We start from the raw sequence: 6423 nt of genomic DNA on the forward strand, positions 1-6423 counted from the left end.
ACAGCTTCCGCTCTGAACCTTGACGCACCATCCTCCTCCAGCTTAGGTTCGGGCACCTCTCAAGTTACCATTCGCCCGCCTGCCGCCACCACCAACACTAGCACCACAGCCGCTTCACTTGATCTGTCAGAGGAGTTATTTACACATCAGTTGGAAGAAATGAGTGATGCGCAACCATTATTGCCAGAGGATGTAGATAACAGGGATATGTATCAGTCAGGCAGCATTATATATATATATATATATATATATATATATATATATATACATACACACACACAGGTAGCCCTCAGTTTACGCCGGGATTAGGTTCCAGAAGGAATGGTTGTAAATCGAAACCGTTGTAAATTGAAACCCAGTTTATAATGTAATTAAATGGGAAGTGAGGGAGATAAGTTCCAGGCCCCTCTCAAAATTGTTAAAAGTAACACCTAAAACATTATTTTTAATGCTTTGAAATGAAGACTTTAAATTCTAAACAGGATTATAAACATAATAAAATAATCACACAACACAGAATATATAATTAAACTAAGTTAAATGAACAAAAACATTTGCTAAACAGCATTATAAACCAAATAATCTAAACAAAATAATCACACAACACAGACTTCACTAGCATTTTTCTGCAAACAGTTCTTTCTATGCATTTCAATCTGGACTGATTTATAGACAGGAAAATCTTGTTCCTTTGAAATCTGCTCGATAGCTCAGGTCTGGTTAAACTGATTAATTTCAGCTTGCTTGGCTTTGCTGCAACACAAACAGACAACTTCACCTACTGGCTATTTTAATAAATGCACTGCTTCTCAATGCTTTTCAATATTAGTCACATGACTGGAAAAAAAGGTTGTTATTCTGAAACTGAGTAAATTGAACCGTTGTAAAACGAGGGCCACGTGTGTGTGTGTGTGTGTGTGTAGATAGATAGATAGATAGATAGATAGATAGATAGATAGATACACACACACAAAACATGGGGTGGGGTCAGCACTCTCAGGCCGGACCGGGTACACATCCTATGACCCTGCAACATGCACAGCCCTAGGTGCAAACCAGCACTCAGGAAGCTGCACTGCCACCAGAGTCACAGGCAGTTAACCCCAGTCAGGCCTGGGTGCAAGGCCCAAACAAGGAATATTACAAAAAATAATATTTTTTAATATAAACACACAGAAAAAGTCCAGCACTCACAAGCTCTCAACTAAGATAAAAAGCAGCAATGGAAGAATTAGTTACCGCATCTGGCCAAATGGGAAAAGCCCAGGTACCTCATCAAGGTTTCTTCCAAATACACCTGGGTCCCTAAACAGCCACACAATGCAGGCTCACAATCAAACAACTGTGAAAAAATGGAGGGTGCACAGGCTTATGTAATTTCCCAAACATATACAAAACATGGGGTGGGGTCAGCACTCTCAGACCGGACCGGGTACACATCCTATGACCCTGCAACATGCACAGCCCTGGGTGCAAACCAGCACTCTCAGGAAGCTGCACTGCCACCAGAGTCACAGGCAGTTAACCCCAGTCAGGCCTGGGTGCAAGGCCCAAACAAGGAAAATTACAAAAAATAATATTTTTTAATATAAACACACAGAAAAAGTAATTAAATGGGAAGTGAGGGAGATAAGTTCCAGGCCCCTCTCAAAATTGTTATAAGTAACACCTAAAACATTATTTTTAATGCTTTGAAATGAAGACTTTAAATTCTAAACAGGATTATAAACATAATAAAATAATCACACAACACAGAATATATAATTAAACTAAGTTAAATGAACAAAAACATTTGCTAAACAGCATTATAAACCAAATAATCTAAACAAAATAATCACACAACACAGACTTCACTAGCATTTTTCTGCAAACAGTTCTTTCTATGCATTTCAATCTGGACTGATTTATAGACAGGAAAATCTTGTTCCTTTGAAATCTGCTCGATAGCTCAGGTCTGGTTAAACTGATTAATTTCAGCTTGCTTGGCTTTGCTGCAACACAAACAGACAACTTCACCTACTGGCTATTTTAATAAATGCACTGCTTCTCAATGCTTTTCAATATTAGTCACATGACTGGAAAAAAAGGTTGTTATTCTGAAACGGAGTAAATTGAACCATTGTAAAACGAGGGCCACCTGTGTGTGTGTGTGTGTGTATATATATATATATATATATATATATATATATATATATATATATATATATATATATATATAAAAGTGTATTAGAGCCCTTTGCAGTTAAGTTACTACTGAACATGTAAAAGCATATTTATGTAATATTCATTTTTAAGTGTTAAACTAAATATGTCCCATTCCTATGTTCTGCACATAGCAGAACATGTTATACATAGGAATATCTATTTAAAAATACATAGATCTGTATATATCTATATATAAATATATATATATATATATATATATATATATATATATATACATAGATATAAAGGTATATATATTTAAAGTATCAAAAAACCTTCAGGTATATTATTATTATTCCTTATTTTAAAGTGCCAACAGATTCCACTGCACTGTCCATGGGTACAAAGATAAAAGTACAATGGTGATAAAATACAATTTAAAACACAGGACAAAATTTAACAAACAAATACAGGGGGAATTGGGGGCCCTATTCCCATGGGAACTTACAATCTAGATATAGAATTATTTATTTATGAATAAACAGAAAATATTCTGTTCTGTGAAGATCATTGGAATGTGAAATATTCATATTTTTAAGTCGCGTTAGCGCTCATGAGAATATGGAATCGGGTTTGTGCTAGAGTGGGGTGCTAGGTTTTTTTCCCACTTTATTTGCTTCATCGACTTCTATGGAGGTATATGTTAACGCACACGCGATATTCTAAGTTCAGCGAAAACAGTTTACCTTTAACTCATAATACGAGTGCAAAAAGCTTACTTCTAGCGCAGTTAACGCTCGGAGAGGAGAAATATATAACACACCACTTGTAATCTGGCCCATAGTGTGCATTCATTAAATAAAAACATGGTTTGTGTTTTGTAATAGTTGAAATAATCTATATGTAAACTAAGTTTCATAGTACATGCAGTAGATTTCTTAAAACAGCTAATCTAGCCACTGAAAGGGAGACAGGTATGTGCGAAAATTTCTACTTAACCTGGTGGATATTGTTTAGAACATTAGAACTTCCCAGCAAAGTTTCCACATTATAATGCAGGTTACTGCTGTGGAACTCCTATGAAAATATCATGGAACTCCTATATATTAACTATCACATAAATTTCAAGTTATGCGCTAAACCTAGTGCGTAAATAACGGTAAAAATGTAGCGGTACCGCACTTTCCATAGCGCTGACATTACAAGTTACAATAAAACCTTCTTGTATTGTGCAATATGGTGCGATAAGCTCCATACCGCACAAAAGCCAAGTCCTGACTTGACTTGCTTGTGTATGTTTTCCACCATAGATAATGGAGAGAAAGTGTAAAAAAAACACCTGCGCTTGCGGAATGGCGATCTCTATAAAGCATTCCCCATTGATGTCTATGGAGAAAAAAAGTTATCTAAAAACCTAACACCCTAACATAAACCCCTAGTCTAAATACCCCTAATCCGCCACCCCCCCGACATCACCAACACTAAATAAAGTTATTACCGCCGTTCACCCGCATCCCCGACACTACATAAAGATATTAACTCCTAACCCACCGCTCCCAACATTTCCGACACTAAACAAACCTATTAACCCCTAAACCACTGCCCCTACATTGCCAATAATAAAGATATTAACCCCTAATCCGCCACCCCCAACATCGCTGACACTAAATAAACCTATTGTTGGTGATATTCACCCTGGACTGAATAACTCTTCAGACCACGACAGGTTAAAGAGGGTTCGTTTATTGAAAAACACACTGCAGTGAGGAGAGAATGAATACAAAGTTTTCTCTGGGGGGTCAGTCCCCTTCCCAGGCATTTATACACAGGAGACAGGGTATTCCTGGACTCCATATCTAGGCTAATACAGTTTATGATTTGCTAGCTAAAATGCAAGAGTTTTTACCAACTATGGTTATAACATAAGTAAAAAATACAGTTAGACAGAATTCTATTCACTAAGTTTTATTCTTCAAAGTATCTGGTTTAACTGTCTGACCGTATATCAAAAAAGGGCAAAGGTCAGGGATGAACTAATGTCTGCTCTTATGTTAACAAAGAGAGAGTTGTGTAAAAAGCATATCATTCTATAAGCTTACTAATTTATGGTATACATACACTCACATATATTTGGCCTACCAGGACAACAAGGAGCTTGAGTAATCTCATACAAGGATAAGAAGGGATTAGGGGTGTGATCCGATATACGGCGTAGTTTTCGGCGCAAGCGAGGGAACCCACGCCGCCCGTAATTTCACCTCGCAACTCGACCTATCCAATATACTGCGCCATCAGATGCTAAACTGGCGTAAGTAGGAAAAACCGGCGATCAACTAAAATGTGCGCAAATACACATTTCAGTCGTCGCAAGTACTTACGCCAGTATTTTGTTCACGTAAAGTCTCAATAAAGAGTAGTTTTGATGCAAATTAGGCTACAAATCGTAAAAATAAACCGCCAGTTCTAAAAGATGCGCCATGTAATTACGCCATTCAAAATTCATACATAAACCCATGTTCAGCCGCCATTTTCTTTAGTGTGTTTGGTTGGTTCTTGGAGCTACAGCACACTACAGTGAGTATAGTGATTATTAGTAAGAGCAGTGAGAGAGGCGCAATTCATAAAAGTTAGTTAGGTCGGATTTTTGGATTTGTGTTTGGTTAAGCCTGTACATTTACTTACACTTTTTTTACATATTGCACACATTTTACATACATACATATACAAAATACACAACACTTTTTTTTCTAACACCTCACACATTTTATTTATCTTTTACAGTGTGATAGGCTGAGTGTTTGGTTGTGATTGTGTGTGTCAGGTGATTGAAGTGTGAGTGAGTGTGAGTGTGTAGTTTGAGGATGACAGGGAGAGCTAGGTCGGAGGGAAGGAGGGGAGGGGAGTTGCAGGGAGAGGATTATGGACAGGAGGAGCAGCAGGGTCCCCGTCAGGGAGTAAGTGGAGTGGGGAGAGGGAGAGCCAGAAGGGAGGATGGGAGTGGGGTTGCTCCAAGACCAGGCACACTTAAAAGAGGGGATAGAGGGTGCACATGGGGATAGAAGGGGGGGAGGAGGGGGAGGATAGGGAGGAACCCACACCAGGGACATTCATGGGAGAAAGCCAGGCAGCCCAGGACAATGAGCGCATGAGGTGCCCGAACTTCTCTTTCGCTGAAAATCTAGGGCTAGTCCAGGCCATCATGGAGAAACACACTGCCCTCTTTGGCCAAGAGAAGGGCAAAAGAGTTGCCCGAAGGCATAAGGCTGCATGGCTGTTGGTCGAGGATGCAGTAAAAAGCATGGCCCATCAGAGGAGGAATGTCGATGGGCTAAAGAAAAGATGGAACGACTGCAAGAGGTGGGTGAAGGAGAAAATGGACCAAGAAGCCATGTACCAGAGGGGAACAGGCAGTGGTCCTCCCCAGGAGGCTGAATACAATGAATGGCAGGAGATAATATGCAGGTCCCTGAGCGTCACAGCAGTCCGTGGGCTTCCAGGGGCTTGTGACTCAGGGGCTGCAACATCAGCACAGCATGCTGGTGAGTAACATCCCACACACCAGTATTATATGTATTTTGAGATATAACATCGTTTAATGTCACACATTCATGTACACAATGAGGAGCATGGTATTTGACCTACTAACAATAACATCTACAATTATATTTCACATTAAAGGGACATTAAACCAAATCTTTTTATTTCATTATTCAGATAGAGAATACAGTTTTAAACAACATCCCAATTTACTTCTATTATCTAATCTGCTTCATTATTCTGATAGTCTGTGTTTATTAAATATCAATGCACATGGGTGAGCCAATCACACGAGGCATTGATGTGCAGCCACCAATCAGCAGCTTCTGAGCCTATCTAGATATGCTTTTCAGCAAAGAATATCAAGAGAATGAAGCAAATTAGGTAATGGAAGTAAATTAGAAAATTGTTTAAAATTGCATGCTCTAGCTGAATCATGAAAGAATAAAAATGGGTTTAATGTCCATTTAATGCTACTTAACACATTGAAATCTATGATATGAGGTGGAATAGTGAAATACTAACATGTCTCAGAGTAACACAGGCCACAAGCCACATGTAGAGTTTTCAGTAAATGGACACTATAGCCACCACAATACTTTTAGCTCAAGAAAGCACGTTATGTGCCTACATCAGGCTAAAGGAAATTGTGTGACCATAGTGTCACATAAAGAACACATTTTCTCCATCACTGACATGTACACATAACTATTGTATGAAACACATACATGTATACTTTGC

The sequence above is a fragment of the Bombina bombina genome, chromosome 6 (assembly GCF_027579735.1).
Source record: "Bombina bombina isolate aBomBom1 chromosome 6, aBomBom1.pri, whole genome shotgun sequence".
NCBI lineage: Eukaryota > Metazoa > Chordata > Amphibia > Anura > Bombinatoridae > Bombina > Bombina bombina.